We start from the raw sequence: 15,453 nt of genomic DNA, 5'->3' as shown, positions 1-15,453 counted from the left end.
TCACAGCAGACTGGGCTCCAACAGAGCGTTTCAGACAGAGGGTGAAAAGGAGTGCTGCAGCACAGCTGGTATGAGAAAAGTAAAGCGTTTTTTTGAGCATCTTAGTCAACTAAGACTAAAACGACTGATTAGTCGACTAATCAACTAAGGGGAGGTATCCCACTTTATCAATCAACTATTTAATTGTTTCAGCACTAGTGTCATCCACCCGACGTGACCGCATAGTAAAGTCATACACAAACGCTCACACACACAGACATTAGAGAGGTCACCCACAGAGGAGAGTCTGATAAAAATGTTCTCAAAAATATGGATGAATGCCAGAACTGCAGCAGAGGAACATCATTCCCTGGCCTCCGCCATGAATCACTCACTCTTCTTCACACGTACATGCACATACACTTACACTTACTCATATATGTTCACATACGCCCAACGCACGCCCACGAGCCCTCCCCCGCTCTTCCACTTCGCTGAAACTGTAGAAGTGTGCCCTTTCCGCATGGCGCACCGCCAGCCACTCACAGCACATTACCAGCGTGTGACCCCTTCATGTGCTGAAAAGGGAAGCATTTAACCTCCAGCCCTTTTTCTGCTCATGCTCTCTCATAGAAGCTCATCCTAAGTTGAATATGGACCCTCGACAGTCAACACACACACCGCTTTGCTTGTGAGGAAACTGCTGCATTTGAGTCTGTGCGTGCGCCGCGTCGACTCGTGCGCTCTGAACTCGATATTCGATATGTTTCCTTGAAGTGTGTCTCTCTATTCCCATCTGTAAGCTGCAATGGATTCACTCCTGCTGTGGCGTTCTATCAGAGAGAACATCAATCTACGAGACTGACGTTTAATCCCAAGCCTGGGCAGGTAGAGAAACACACATATATGCACACAGCACACACTTACACAAAACAAACAGACACAAGCACACTATCAGCTGCTTGCATACGCACACAGAAACACAAATCAAAACCCGAGCATAAACCTACGGATCCTGCGGAGCGATGAGAGGATGTGAACGGAACTACTAGAGGAAGACGGGCCGAGAAAGTGAAAAATAAAGCTACGAAAAAAGACAGAGGGACAGGCTCGGAGGGAAAATGTTTCCAGCATCAATCTATTGGTGGAGACGTTGACAGAATGGCTCAGAGATACAGGTGGTCAAGGAGAACGAGGAGCTGATGTATAGACATCTGTGGTCCGTTTGTCATTGCCAGGGTTTCACAGGACTCTTCAGCCTGCAGCCGATCTTATTGCAGCGGGCATCACTGTGGCTCGGTGGCCCTACGCTCGTCACCGTGTGACCAAATCAATCCCACCTGTTCTCCCCTGGTCCTTTTCTTTTTGGCTGCACCACAGCAAAGCGGGCGCCGAAAGTCTGTCACTGACCGACTGAATGATGAAGTTACACCATTGGTCGGTCAAGTGTCAAAATGAATAGGCCCAAGATTGTTTCCTCTGGTGATGTCTTTTCCTCCACGATCATTCAGCTGATCCTCTTCCTCAAAACATATGTGGTTGTTGTTGCTGAACAAGGCGTTTGTTGCCACAAAAGCTCGACCCAGAAAGCCTCGCTTCAGAAATTTAGGGTGTGCGCTATAGTGTAACGTTAGTGTATGCGTAGAGAGTGTGTTGTAGAACGAGCGCGAGACAGAGACGATGGAAGCGCTCAGTTTTGGTTAAGGAAAACTGTGACGAAATATCTTCGTCAAAGAACTTTTTTTCCACGACTAAGGCGAACAGACGACGAGATGCCGATGTCATTAAACACTAACGGTGACGATATCAATCATGACAAAGAAGATGACTAAAATGTAGTTTGAAAAATAAAAAAAACATCACTAAAAACTCTTTATTTTTGTAACCTTCGGACCTCGGAGTAACTGCAACGCTGCTTAACCATCCACCCTGTGATTTTCATCAGATAATAAGATAAGATAAAACATTATGTGAAATAAGCTAGACTAAAATGACTGAAATTAATATAATCTGATGATTTAAAAAGGACATTTGACATAGGACTAAGACTAAATAAAAATATAGCTGACAAAATAGAAAACGATTTGACTAAAAGTTGAATAAATGTAATGACCCTTTGAGTTGTCGTCAACTAAAACTATGAAGGATAAAAATGACTGAAATCTGACTAAAATGAATAGCCATTTTTGTTTTAAGACTGAGACTAAATCTAAAATAGGTTCAGGTTACTTTATTTGTACCCATAGGTAGATTTAGTTTGCCGTAAAAAGACAAGGTATCCATCATGACACACACATTTTACTAACACAGACAACAGACAAACATGATAAAAAAGCTGGTTTCAGTATGTCTGAGACCAACATGTGAGGCTGTGGGCATGTTCATAATTATCATGGGATGCAACCTCGGTCTGGTCTGTTTAACAAAGTAACATTAATTATACAACGACACTTTAGATCCAGAACAACAACTGGTTGAAAATAGCGTGATTATAGCCTTTTGTTGAATTTATTCAATTAAAGCAGTCCTCAGTTATTTGACTGAAATGTAGCTCAACCATGTCATGTGATATGCTTCTTCAGTACACAACAAACAACACTACAGATGAACATTTAATATCCAGGAATTCACATTAGAGACACTACCGCTGACTATCTGTGGCTGTCTAATTTGGACAAAATCTAGCACATTGACCAAACAGGGTTCAGCCATATACTAGGTTTCGACCTAGTCTTGTTGTTCTTTCAGCCTTTTTCTCATTTTACCTCTTCTCTTCTCCGTCTTGGTCTCTAATGCTCTTTGAGAAAGTCATTGCAATGTCCTCATTAGCAGTGGTGTCATTTTCTCCACAAGTACTTAGCTTTTTTCCTCCAATGATGATGACTTCTTTTAATAAGGTCATGCTGAGAAATCCTTGCGCCTGTCTGTCTGCGATTGTGCGTGCACGCCATATAACGGTAATAAATGACAATATTCTAACTATTATCATCAGATGCATCGCCGACTGGCTCGTCACAAAGGGAGGAATAAAGTACCAAATGAAAAAGGAGTAAAAGAACAAGAATACATGAAAAGCTGTTAAAGGTGGAGAGAATGAATGAACAAGAGCGAGGAGAACTATTACTGAAGGGCACAAAACCAGCAGGGTTATGTAATCAATTTTAATTAGCACTGCGCATCACCTGGAGTCATATATTTTAGACAGCGAGGTCTGTCAGAGAGCGTGGCCTCTTTCGTCACACACTGCCAACCTTCTCCTGTCACAGTGGTGCCCCAGCAGCAACCCAGTCGCTGTCATTATCAAGTCTTTCACCGCCGAAGGTCCACTTAATCAAAATCATATAACTTTAGTCCTGTCATGAAGATTTTATTTTGACAACATCGCATCAAGATGCTGTGTAAGCTCTTTGAGCTCCCTCTCCTGCTGGACAGGAACGTCTATTCTCAATAGAAGCAGGTTTATTTCACAACAATGACAAGCTGGCTGTACATTATCCCGCTTATGACATGGCTACTTACGTAAGAAATCAAGAAGATCAATAACAATTTGACACAAGAACAGTCCGCCAGGGTCCAACATCAAAACTGCGCCCATAGCAACGGTCTGCTATAAAGAAATAACAGACCATAGAACGCTATGATTGACCAATCAGAATCAAGTATTCAACCATGCCTTGTCCTAAGTTAAGTTATATTATAGACCGACATGCATAACCATTCAAAAACTTTCTCAGTGGTTAACTGTTAACATCCCTAATTCAGATACGGAGTATTCAGATACGGAGACCGGAAAAAAAAAAGATGTAAAATGTAGTATAATTATTGTATGTGTATAATAATGTAAAAAAAAAATACTGTTTTATTAATATGAATATCAAGCTATACTGTACATACTGTCACAGCCACAAAGATACCATCCAATCTACTAAAAATCTCTTTAGTTCTCAGGGAAAGAATTAAGAGAAGCACCACATCAATGCGAGATTTGGTGGCTCAAAACCTTAAACAGCTTTGATGATCAAAGTAAACATACACAACGATATGAAAGTCGTATACAGTAGCAAAACGTGGAAGATGTTTTTTGAAACAGTGTGTGAAAGCTGCCTCCACCAGTTGGTCTCCAGGCAGCTTACTTGTCATCTAAAAAACGCTGCTCTGACTCTCTGACACAGAAAGATGCCACTCAGCTTTTTTCTTTTTCTGTGTGAAAAAAGGATTCAAGAGGAAAGAAAATAAGACAGTGTCAAAAAAATCCACTCTTAGTTACTGCAGTTAAAGCAACAAGCAAGAGACAAGTTGAGTGCTTACTGTTGGCTGTCAGAGGCATCCAGAATGTACAAATACATCTTTATGTGTTGAACGTTTGCTGAGCTGTCTGTCTGGATGTGTCATTGGTGTAAAAATGTAAAGATGTGTTCAAGTGCTGCTTCATATCAAACTAATGTATTGTAGATATTAAAGTATACACGTAAAGAACCGCTTTGTCCCTGACAAACACATGAATACTCGACACTGCGGTGCGATTAAAACACTGATTGACGAACTAACAGAGAGGTGAGGTGGCTCCCTGGTGGAGTGACAGCGACCAGAGTATGGAATCTGTTCCACTGTGAAGAGTGACACATTAGATGATTAGACAGCATGCTCATGACAGCTGCCACAGGTACGCACACACACACACACACACATAGAGAGAGAGAGAGCAGGCTTGGGACTAATGCTCCAGCTCAGTTACAGCACAGCGTAATAAAGAGAAGGCTGGCAGCTGCAGTCGAACACCGCTAACTCCCCCCGAACACACACAATATCAAGTCACTACTGATAAAGACTCACAACGGAGACACACAGGCCTACTACAAAACTCTACAGCAGCTAACATTTCATTAAAGGGCATGTGTGTGTGTGTGTGTGTGTGTGAGAGAGAGAGAAAGAGATTTTTGCCCTCAGGCTTTTCCTCTGATAAACAGTTGCATTAAAAGATTTCACCCACGTGGACACACACAAAGATTAAAAAACCTGCAGACACACATGAACACACAGCAACACACACACAATACCGAGGGTTAACCCTACTACAGCCTTTTTTAAGCACATATTCCCACTAGGGAGAAAACCATTACCAGCTAAGCTTGGTGCGAAGTTACCTGTAAAGGCAGTGATGTTTTAGACAAATACTCAACAGCTGAGAATAATACAGATGTTCTGGTACCAATACCAGTATCAGAAATGCATCCAATGCAGCCTAAAATGCTGGATCAGGTATTGGCAAGTATGCGAGTCTATGCACCGATCCGATATCACGTTATCATATCATATCTCAGCTCATTTACGCTAAACAGGAACAACAACAACACGTGTCACTACACTCGCTAACTCTCAACAGAGATGAGAAATAAGCCAGATGGCTCACTCTGTCCATCATCAGCTCCAGAAAAAAAATTATCGCTGTGTCTGAAATCGATGATGGAAGTAGCTGACGAGTGAGCCATCTCTATTCTTTCTCATCTCTGTTGAGAGTTCCACATGCACAGTACCGATCGGGGCAGGTGCTAGTGGAGAGTGTAACGTTAGCCAGAGTGTCAGCTATTTGGCAATATTTTACACTGAAAAATCTGTCAAACTTCATAATAAAAGAAAGTTCTTTGGCATTTCATTCTCTGTATGTATTTGTTAAAGTTTTACAAAGGGTTTAACCTGAGCCAGGTCATTGATGGCAATCATATCACATCCATAAAGGGTTAGTAGAATACAGCTTTTTTTAGCGTATTGGTATTGGATCGGTACTCAGTATCAGCCGACATGCAAGTTCAGGAACCACGAAGAAAAACACGGTATCCAGGGTTTTTGCCTGCTCTCGACAAAACTCTGACGGGAGTCTTCATGGAAAACACTATTTTCTAACAAGCGTTGCACAGGCAGCAGCAGCATTATGCTGTCGCCCGTTTAAATTTAATCATTTAAATTAGGGAAGTAAAATAATAAAAATAAATTATTCATAAAAAGGATAGTCTGTCTTATAAAACTGTCTTGTTAAAGTGTGTGAGAGGGGATTACTTTAAATTAGTGCTGTCAATGGATTAAAATAGTTAATCTTGATTAATCGCAAACTATTTCACACATTTTTTATCTGTTCAAAACGTACTTAAAGGGAGATTTGTTAAGTATTTAATACTCTTATCAACATGGGAGTGGGCAAATATGCTGCTTTATGCAAATGTATGTATATATTTATTATTGTAAATCAATTAATTAATTAATTCAGCAAATTTCCCCACTGTGGGACTAATAAAGGAATATCTTATTTTAACAACACAAAACAATGACAGATATTGTCCAGAAACCCTCACAGGTACTGCATTTAGCATAAAACAATATGCACAAATCATAACATGGCAAACTGCAGTCCAACAGACAACAACAGCTGTCAGTGTGTCAGTGTGCTGACTTGACTATGACTTGCCCCAAAACTGCATGTGATTATCATAAAGTGGGCATGTCTGTAAAGGGGAGACTCGTGGGTACCCATAGAACCCGTTTTCATTTACATATCTTGAGGTCAGAGGTCAAGGGACCCCTTTGAAATTGGCCATGCCAGTTGGAGCCAGGAAAACCCCTGCTATCAGAACATCTCTAGATAAAAACGAAGCCTTACTGGTTACGACAACTGCTGCTCGGATGACACGGCGGCGAGCTGAGATGATCATGCAAAAGAGCTGAATACATACAGCTGGTAATAGCATTTATGATGAGAAAAAAATAAATTACCACAAATTCTCAAACACACTCACGTAGGAACACAGACAATACTATCGGAGACTCCTTGATAGTATTCATGAACCATCTCTTTAGCAGCCATGTATATGTATGAAGAGGTGGCAGCGATGCTCTGGGACATGGGAGTCACTGAGGGGGACGTTAAGTCTCTTTATAGAGACTGTCACAAAGGACCAATCCCCCACATTAGGAACTAAATTGTCTTTTTTATTGCCAGCGATTTGGTTTCACCTTTCACCATCTATCTATGATGCTCAACGTCACATGAATCATGAGTCATTTTTAATCTGAGCTGCATCTTCAGGGTGAAAATACTGCAAGTAAGAGCAGAACCTCTACACCAGCACATTAGGTATGGGCTCCTCTAAGAATCAACCATATTCTTTCTTAAAGGCTTTGGTATTTTTAAACCTGGACCCTATTTTCTATCTTTTTGTGTCTAACTGACTAATAGGGACAACAATTTCTGAAATTGGTCCAGTATTAAGGGAGAACGTTGTAGACAGCAGCTGCTACGGGGCTGTAATATGATGCTATTGGGGCAAGCTTGCACCGTCATATACATCCACTAAAAGTGTTTGTTTTTACCATGACGGGCTCTGATTGTTATTGTAAGTGTCTGACAACATTATGGAAAGAGTCTCGCTCAAGGAGAAGTCTGGCGAGATGACGTGTTGCCGCAAGACAACGGTGGAATAGTGGAATACATCCATGGTGGAAAGGCGAGTGCCAACTGGGCAGTTTGTTGTGTTGGAGTACAGAAAGCGTAGCTTAGTGTTAGCTAAAAGATTTTCAATGTCACGGCTGAATATTTAGATGATTTCCACAATGTGGATGAGGTTTTTGAGCCAGAGTATACAGATATTTAGATTTCACAACGAGACTTCTCCTTGAGAGGGCCCTGGACACAATAACAAACAGACCGGATAAAGAGAAAGGAAAGAAAAACATTTTATTTCTCTGTGGGGTCCTTTTCATAATGTTGTCAGACACATATAATAACAATCTGAGCCTGTCAGCGGAAAAAACAAGCACTTTTAGTGAACGTAATGTTACATTGACGCTGCTCACTTGCCCTAACAGCTTGTTTTGTGGCTGCCGGTTACAGTGTTCTCCCCAGTGGGCAACCTCCAGGTCTGAAAAGTGAAGCCAATGCTGAAATGCCTTAAACTTGCATTCTTTCTAACAGCCAGCAGGGGGCGACTCCTCTGGTTGCAAAAAGAAGTCTGATTGTATAGAAGTCTATGAGAAAATGAGCCTACTTCTTCAATAAACATTGCAAACATGAGTTTATGGTCTCAATCGCTAGTTTCAAGTCTTCTTCAATACAGCATGATGTTCATTTAGTAAATTATGGTCCCATTTAGAGTCAAATAGACCATAAAGCAGGGGATGCTCTAGGGCGTGGCTACCTTGTGATTGACAGGTCGCTACAACGGCGTTGTCCGGTCTGGGAGTTGTCCGTGTTTTCGTCTTACAACTTTAACCCTTTCACAGTGTGTTTTCACTTCATTATAACCTTTTTAGTCGCATGAATGTCTTATTAAGTGTTCAGTTGTACTAAGCTCCACCCTCTCGTGGCACTTTTGGTTGCAAAAATCAAAATGGCAACGGCCAAAATGCTGAAATCGAGGCTTCAAAACGTCAATGGGTGACGTCACGGTGACTACGTATACTTCTTAAATACAGTCTATGGTTCTCCCTCAATACTGGACCAATTTAAAACATTGCTGTCCCCATTAGTCACTTTGACACAAAAACAGGTGAAAATAGGTTCCAGGTTGAAAAATACCAAAGTTACCCTTTAATGATGCCCTCATCTCTCCCTTTTCTCACACTTATTCTTTTGAATCTAGCATCACACAAGCCGTTTTTTTAAAGACCATCCCCCTAAGGGTTTAGTTAACACTCTCTCGCTGTTGTTCACACGTTTCTCCAGACAAGGTGCAAATTGAAGTGGCGTTGCTTTTCCCTCTGAAAAGTCTGGCACTTTCAGTGAAAACAGCTAACACATTAGCAATTATCAGCCTGTGTGGGAGACAAAACACAGTCAGCCTGAGACATTCCTCTTAGGCTCACTCTGAATAAAATAAAGAAACAAAAAAAAGAGGACAACTCAAAACACATGTGGAGAAAACAAACAGAGAACAGTCATGGGAGTGCGTTTCTCTGTCTTTTTCTGTCGCATACAAACACACACTCGAAGCACTCCCCCCATCCATTCAGTTTTATATTTCATTATGTGTCTGTGGAAGTGTCCTCTTATTCCTTGTTGCAATACAATTAGCCTATCAGCTTTTAAAACAATGGACCGTACGTTGTCCCTGCAGTCCATTCTGTGTGTCTACTTTTATTACAATACACTTGAGATTAAATTATACTCTTTATTTCCATTTCCTCTATGAGGTCTGACCTTCAAATGTATCAGCGCAGATCAGAGCCCAAAGCCTGATAACACTAATATATCCTTTTTGGCTTATTTGCAGGGAAATTACAGACACCACAATATTAGAGAAAGAAAATGAGATGTATAATGAAGCTGTGATCCAAAGTCTATAACAAATTTGCCACGGCTTGGACTTCTATTTCAATCCCTTCAATTTAGTGCTACGGTGGGAAACAAATTGGACTTGAAGTTATACTGGCACCGAAATTGAGGCCCTCCATCCTAATTTATTTAGTAAGCTCTGTTAGTAAGCAAGCAGCATATTAAAAAATGTTTAGAGGTTTGAGTGTCCTTCTCTAAAATAATAATGTATCTTTCATAAGGCTGAAACGCTGTGCTGCATCAACATGGCAGCATCCTCTGCAACCTATGGGACACAGTTGAGACCACAATTCATTGCCCTATAACCTCAAATCTCCAGCTTACAACCAATTACCTCACCTTTTACCCCTCCAGCCAACCTCAATAAATAACTATTCTCTGCCTGATCGCAAATCAGCTCTCCACTCCAACAAGCAGTCCTCGACCCGGAGCAACAATCACAAATCTGACCCCGGTGCAGCGTTTAGAGTAGACCTGGCCGGAGGTCTAAGAATGCTACTGCTGTCGCTGCAGCCCTGACCTCTGGCCCCTGCCCTTTGATCTGATTGGCTGTGCCCTACAAACATAGAAAAGACCCTTCCCCCCTAGAGGAATAGAATGACTCAAACGTAGAGTGCATGCTCGTGCTCTCTCACACCCACACGATTCCAGATCTGGATGAGTATTGGAAATAAATTACATATTTTGTGGCTTCAGTCTTGACCTGAATAGGATTATAATGACGTAAAGCCCCCCCTCCAGCCAGAGAATACTATTGGTGGTTAATAGTCAGACGTAATTCATTCCCATGGCAACCAGATTGCATCGTTTTTCAACCCAGTTTAGATAAATTTACTTTTTATCAGACTACAAATGTGACAAGATCCAGCGCAACACACTGACTCTCTCTCACTTGCTCTCTTCTTCACCGTCTCCTTCCGGCGAGGCGGCTGTCTGGCTGCTGCTGTACCGATGAGCCGCAGCGCCGCACGCCGGCCACAGCGCACCAGAGGACGTATAGACATGTTGCCGAGGTCCGGCGTTTGAAATGAAGTTTCGGGACGTTTTTCAGGAGTTTCAGAACGTTTATCAGGCCGGACGCTCTCGTCTCCGACACCGCACCTGGCTGCACTGAGATTTGTTTATTTCTCTAACCGGGCTTTTGTCTTGTTTTCTCTTGGGCTGAAAGTTGTGCGCTCCCCGTCGTTCAGACCTGCTTTCCGTTAAGTTAACTCCTGGAGGAGGAGACGGTAAAGAAGAGAGCGAGTGAGAGAAACAGTCAGTGTGTTGTGTTAATTGCCTGTGGGATTTTGGGTAATCCACTGTGTTGATTGGACTGTTCTCTGCACACACAAATGCTCTGGTGAAAATAAACACTCTAAAGTAAGGTGGAGGAAACTAAAAAATGAAATGAAAACCCTTCAGTTAGCTAATGCAACAAGTTGAGCTGACTAACTTCACCTAACTAGCTACCTAACTAGAAAGACAAACTGACAGACAGATAAACAGATTTATCGGTTTGCTGCTGATCAGACTCAAACGATCAGAGTGCACTTGCACAAGCTTGGAGAATGACCTCTGACCTGCAGCTTGGAGGATGACGTCTGACCTGCAGCTTGGAGGATGGTCTGACCTGCAGCTTCTACTATAGTCATACGTCATCTTCCCACACTTTGGCGAACAGTGTGGCTAATCAACTTAGTCAGGAAATGACTCAAATGAATATGAATATCATAGAACTGGCAACTGGAGGGGGGGCTTTAATAATGAATGACGCCTTGTTCCCTTTTTAGGAATCAACATGAATCTGTTCCTTAAATTCAAGCATCTTTAGCTGACACAACTCTGCTGCCCCTCAGGCTTGCCGCAGTAGTCAGTGTTACACAGTGTTACACAGTGTTGCACAGTGTTACACAGTGATAAAGGGACAGTTTGGGTGTTTTGTAGTGGGGTTGTATGAGGTACTTATTCATAGTAGGTGTTTTACTTACAGTAGATGACGGTCAGCGTGCCCCCAGCATCGAGAAGCAGACAGGAGCACCGGCACCGGAGCGAAGCAATACAGAGCTGTGGAAGGGGACAGCAGAAAAATGTATTTTAGACCCCTGAAAGAAAGGCTCACCTGAACAAATTGCGTCCTTTTAAGTGTACGCTATATTTAGAATATATTCTGATGGCAAACTGAACAAAAGTATCTGTACTGTTTTTGTCATCTGAGCCTGCTGGATTTGCAGAGAGCACAGATAAGTTTCACTTTCAGTTGAGTTCCTCATCGGAAAGGAGAAGGAAAGGGTTTTCTGATGGCAACATAAAGCGATGAAAATTTGGGGTTATCAATACAATTGTGGAGGATTCGGTGTCAAAGTGAAGAGCAAAAGCACCTATCTGGCAATATTTCAGGTTTAAACCCAAAGCTAATAGGGAAACTGATAACGTTAATGAGGCAATCTTTAAACTTTGTCTGATGAAGGTGGCAGCATCTGGAGGCAACACCTCTAATCTACACAAACACCTTCATGTGCACCACAAGTGTGAGGCTGCCAAACTGGGCCCTGCAGCGAAAGCTCGACCGGAGAGGCCAGACACACAGCCATGCCACGTTAAAGACCAAAGTAAGCACTCTACAGATATTGAGCGTAATATTTATTCTTGTAAAATGTCCAGTGTATTCCGTCACACCGGTGTTGTCATGAGTTTCATAACCAGTGGGAAAATGTCCTCACCTTGGCATCTGTACTGCCCATAGCAAAAGAAACAGTCACGATCATACGTTGTCTAACAAAATAAGATTTTACCATTCATAAGCCATTCATTTGTTGTTGTTTCCTGGTAAACCCACACATAGCAAGAGAGCTCAAACTGTGACAGAGCGTACAGACTAAAGTTAAAGAAAGATGTTTTCATAGTTTTTCCTTCACGGACTACAGGGACTTTCTTAACAAGATGACCTCAAACACAAAGAACAACGTCTTCTGCAAATGTTTTGCTCATCTCTTCAAGGTTGACCACACCAGCCTTCAGAGGTTTACTTTCAATGAGACTGTTACTTTTCTTTGTTTCATTCTTCGGCTCATTAATGAAAAAGTTACATTTGTATTGTGAATAAATGTTGTTTTGTCAACTAAACATCCAGCATATATACAGTACGTCATATATAGTTCTATAGCTGTATAGATTTTGTCTGATAGATTTTTTTCACTAGGGCTGTGTTGGCAAGAATCTGGTGATACGATACATATCATGATACAGAGGTTACGATTCAAAATATTACAATATATTGTGATACTGTAAACAAGGTATATATTGCAATTTTTTTAAAGGTTTCATCTCACTTTAGGAAAACTGTCATACTATAAAGAACACCTAATGACCACAAATTAAACGTCATTTGGTCACCAGAACACGTACAAAGTGTCTGCTAACTGTGTTAACTGGTGACTCTCAGCCGAATGCGTCGTGGTTGCTCGTAGTGACGGCAGCTGTGTCTTCGTAAAAGCCTTCCATTTCAGTGTAATCAATTTTAAATACATAATCATCTGCGTTTATTATCTACGCAAAATATTTACGTAAGTTACCACGAGAAACCATGGACACTTTCGGTTCAGTCACCAGTAAATCCTTTTAGCAGATGGCGAAACACACAGTGGTCGCCGGATTCGTCTATACAGCATGTAAGCATCTCAAAAGAAAATACATTTCATAGACAAACAAGTGGCCACAAACACACAGGCATTGTTTCTGGCATGTACACAAATCCTCATTTTGTCACGCAAGAGAGGGAAGTTATGAAATATGTGTGCATGCATACACACACACTTCCATACAGACACAAGTGATTGATGACTTGGTTCAGGTGATGTGAGACTGGCCGGGATAATCCCAGAGCCTCGTGTATTCTCAGGAGAATCACACAGAGGGAGCAACAAACAACATAACACAGCCCCAGATAGTGCTCAGGTAGGGTTATTACAAACACACACACACACACACACACACCCCTACTGAAACACACAGAGGTGTAGAAGGTAGTGATGTGGTGTGGCGTTGTCCCCGGGGGAGGATAGGATAGTAGTAGTACAGAATCAATAAACTCAGAGGTTTGTCCATCCCATGCTCCTCAAACAAACACTAAATACAACACACACACACACACACACACACACACACACAGTCTGTCTGCCTCTCTCGCCGTCTCTCCCTCCAAGGACGTGTAGCTGAATCCACCCACTATGAGGTTTGGGTGTTATAAAACACGCTGTAGCCTTGAAGCTCGGCGCCACATCCTAATAACCAGCTAATCCGATCGGGTCGGGGCTAAAAACGGACCAAGTTTCAGGGCAAAACTTTGATCCTTTGTGTGGCTGATTTAGACTCTCGTATCGCTCGGGAGAGAGGACTAATGAACAGCTACTCAAACTAAGATAAATTCTTCTGTCTCTCACACTAACTGATAATGCATACATTGTAATTTATGTAATATTCCGTAGCATTCAAGCAAGGCCGAATCATTAGCCGCACCATTACACCTAAAGATAACACGGACAGTTTGGTTCATCCACCAGCCGTTTGCCATCTGTCTCGTCATCAAACTCTGTATGTGTGTGTGTGTTTAAGTGTGTGCACACACATGATAATGTGCACATGTTTGTTTGTTTGTGTGTGGTGTGTACAAGTGCGGAGGATTGTTTGTGTCTTTCTTAATTTTATTAGTATGTCCAAATAATGCTAATCAAATGCACTTTTTTTTAATTTTTAAATGGAATGAATTCGCCCAGAAATGTTTACTCTAAAACTGTCTATAGATGTGTGTGTGTGTGTGTGTGTGTGTGTGTGCGCGTCTGTCGTTTTGTGCAGAAATGCATAAAACCAAGCGACAAAATTTTATCATGCTGCTATTTGTGAAGCCCATCTGTGCATCAACACCGTCATAACACTCTCCCTCTCTTTGACATGCCAGCACACAAAAACACCTCTGAAATGATTCTGTAAAGGAAAGGTTGCTCTCCGTCTCTTCCTCCCCGCTCATTTTCCTCCCTCCATCCTCCCTCCATCCTCCCCTCACCTCCCATCATTGACGGAAATCCTCCGTTCTGAACTGAACTCTATCGAGCTGCAAGTTGATGAGGCACTACTGGCTACGGCCGCTGCACAATGAGAGACACACTACACAATGTAGCAGAGAACCAGCTCTGGTAATAGCTTTGGGAGAGGGGGCTGGGGGGGGCACGCTCCACAGCTACTCATAAGGATGCAAGGGCAATTAGATAGCTGTCGGTGTTGATAAGAATGCCTCTCTAGAAGTACAATGTGTGGTGCAAGAGAGGAGGTGAGATCTGTCTATAAACCAGTGAGGAGGGAGAAGAAGGATGGAGGAGAGGAAGAGAGGAGGAGAGGAGGATTGTAAAGAGAGGTTTATTGTGAGGGTGGGACCAAAACAGAGAGATGCAAAACAGAAAAGGAATCAATAGAAAAGCCTCTCTCTCTCTCTCTCTCTCTCTCTGTTGCTCAGACAGGTAAATTTGTCTCCCACGCAGCCTTCACATTCCCACTCAAAAGACATCCTATTGACCTTTGTGGTTCCTATAGCAACACAGAGCACAGGCCAACAGTCTAACCTGAAGCATGAAACACAAAAAACGCTCTTTACTGAACAAATGCAAGATTGTAGGTAAACACAAATAAAGACACAAAAGCAAACATCTTCAGTAATTATAGCACTCTGCTGTAGGTTCAGCACAATGAACACCTGTCCCCAGGGTGCCAACTACAGGGGGGGGCCAGAGGGAGCTTGGCTCCTCTTAACACAGCCCAGTCATACAGCAGTTTGTGGGATAGTCACCAAATTTAAAGGTCCCATATTGTAAAAAGTGAGATTTTCATGTCTTTTCTATTATAAAGCAGGTTTAAGTGCTATATAAATACGTTTAAACTATCAAAACGTTCAATATACGGAGAAATACACACAGCACGTATTCCGAAATTGTGCATTTGAAACAAGCCGTTAGGATTTCTGTCCATTTGCGATGTCACAAATATACAATATTTAGACCATTACATGGTTTTAAACATTCTAAATGTGTCCCAGTTTGTTTCCTGTTGCAGTGTATGTAAATAACATCAGCTGACAGGAAGTAAACTTGGACCCAAATTGTTGCCTAGCAACGCAATTCCGT

The 15,453-nt window shown here is 42.0% G+C and overlaps 1 protein-coding gene across 6 annotated transcripts in view; it reads right to left on the bottom strand.

Moving 5' to 3' along the window:
* The window catches only part of dab1a (DAB adaptor protein 1a), a 314,427-nt gene that overhangs the window by 174,461 nt on the left and 124,513 nt on the right, over positions 1-15,453 (bottom strand). For all 6 annotated transcript variants that reach the window (XM_037770006.1, XM_037770010.1, XM_037770011.1 and 3 more), the window contains one exon: positions 11,272-11,347. The gene's annotated coding sequence lies outside the window, so the exon portion shown is untranslated. The remainder of the gene's footprint in view (positions 1-11,271; positions 11,348-15,453) is intronic.

The sequence above is a fragment of the Sebastes umbrosus genome, chromosome 5 (genome assembly GCF_015220745.1).
Source record: "Sebastes umbrosus isolate fSebUmb1 chromosome 5, fSebUmb1.pri, whole genome shotgun sequence".
NCBI classification, from domain to species: domain Eukaryota; kingdom Metazoa; phylum Chordata; class Actinopteri; order Perciformes; family Sebastidae; genus Sebastes; species Sebastes umbrosus.
The sequence above is the reverse complement of the archived record's forward strand: the minus strand, read 5'-3'. Positions and strand labels throughout refer to the sequence as shown.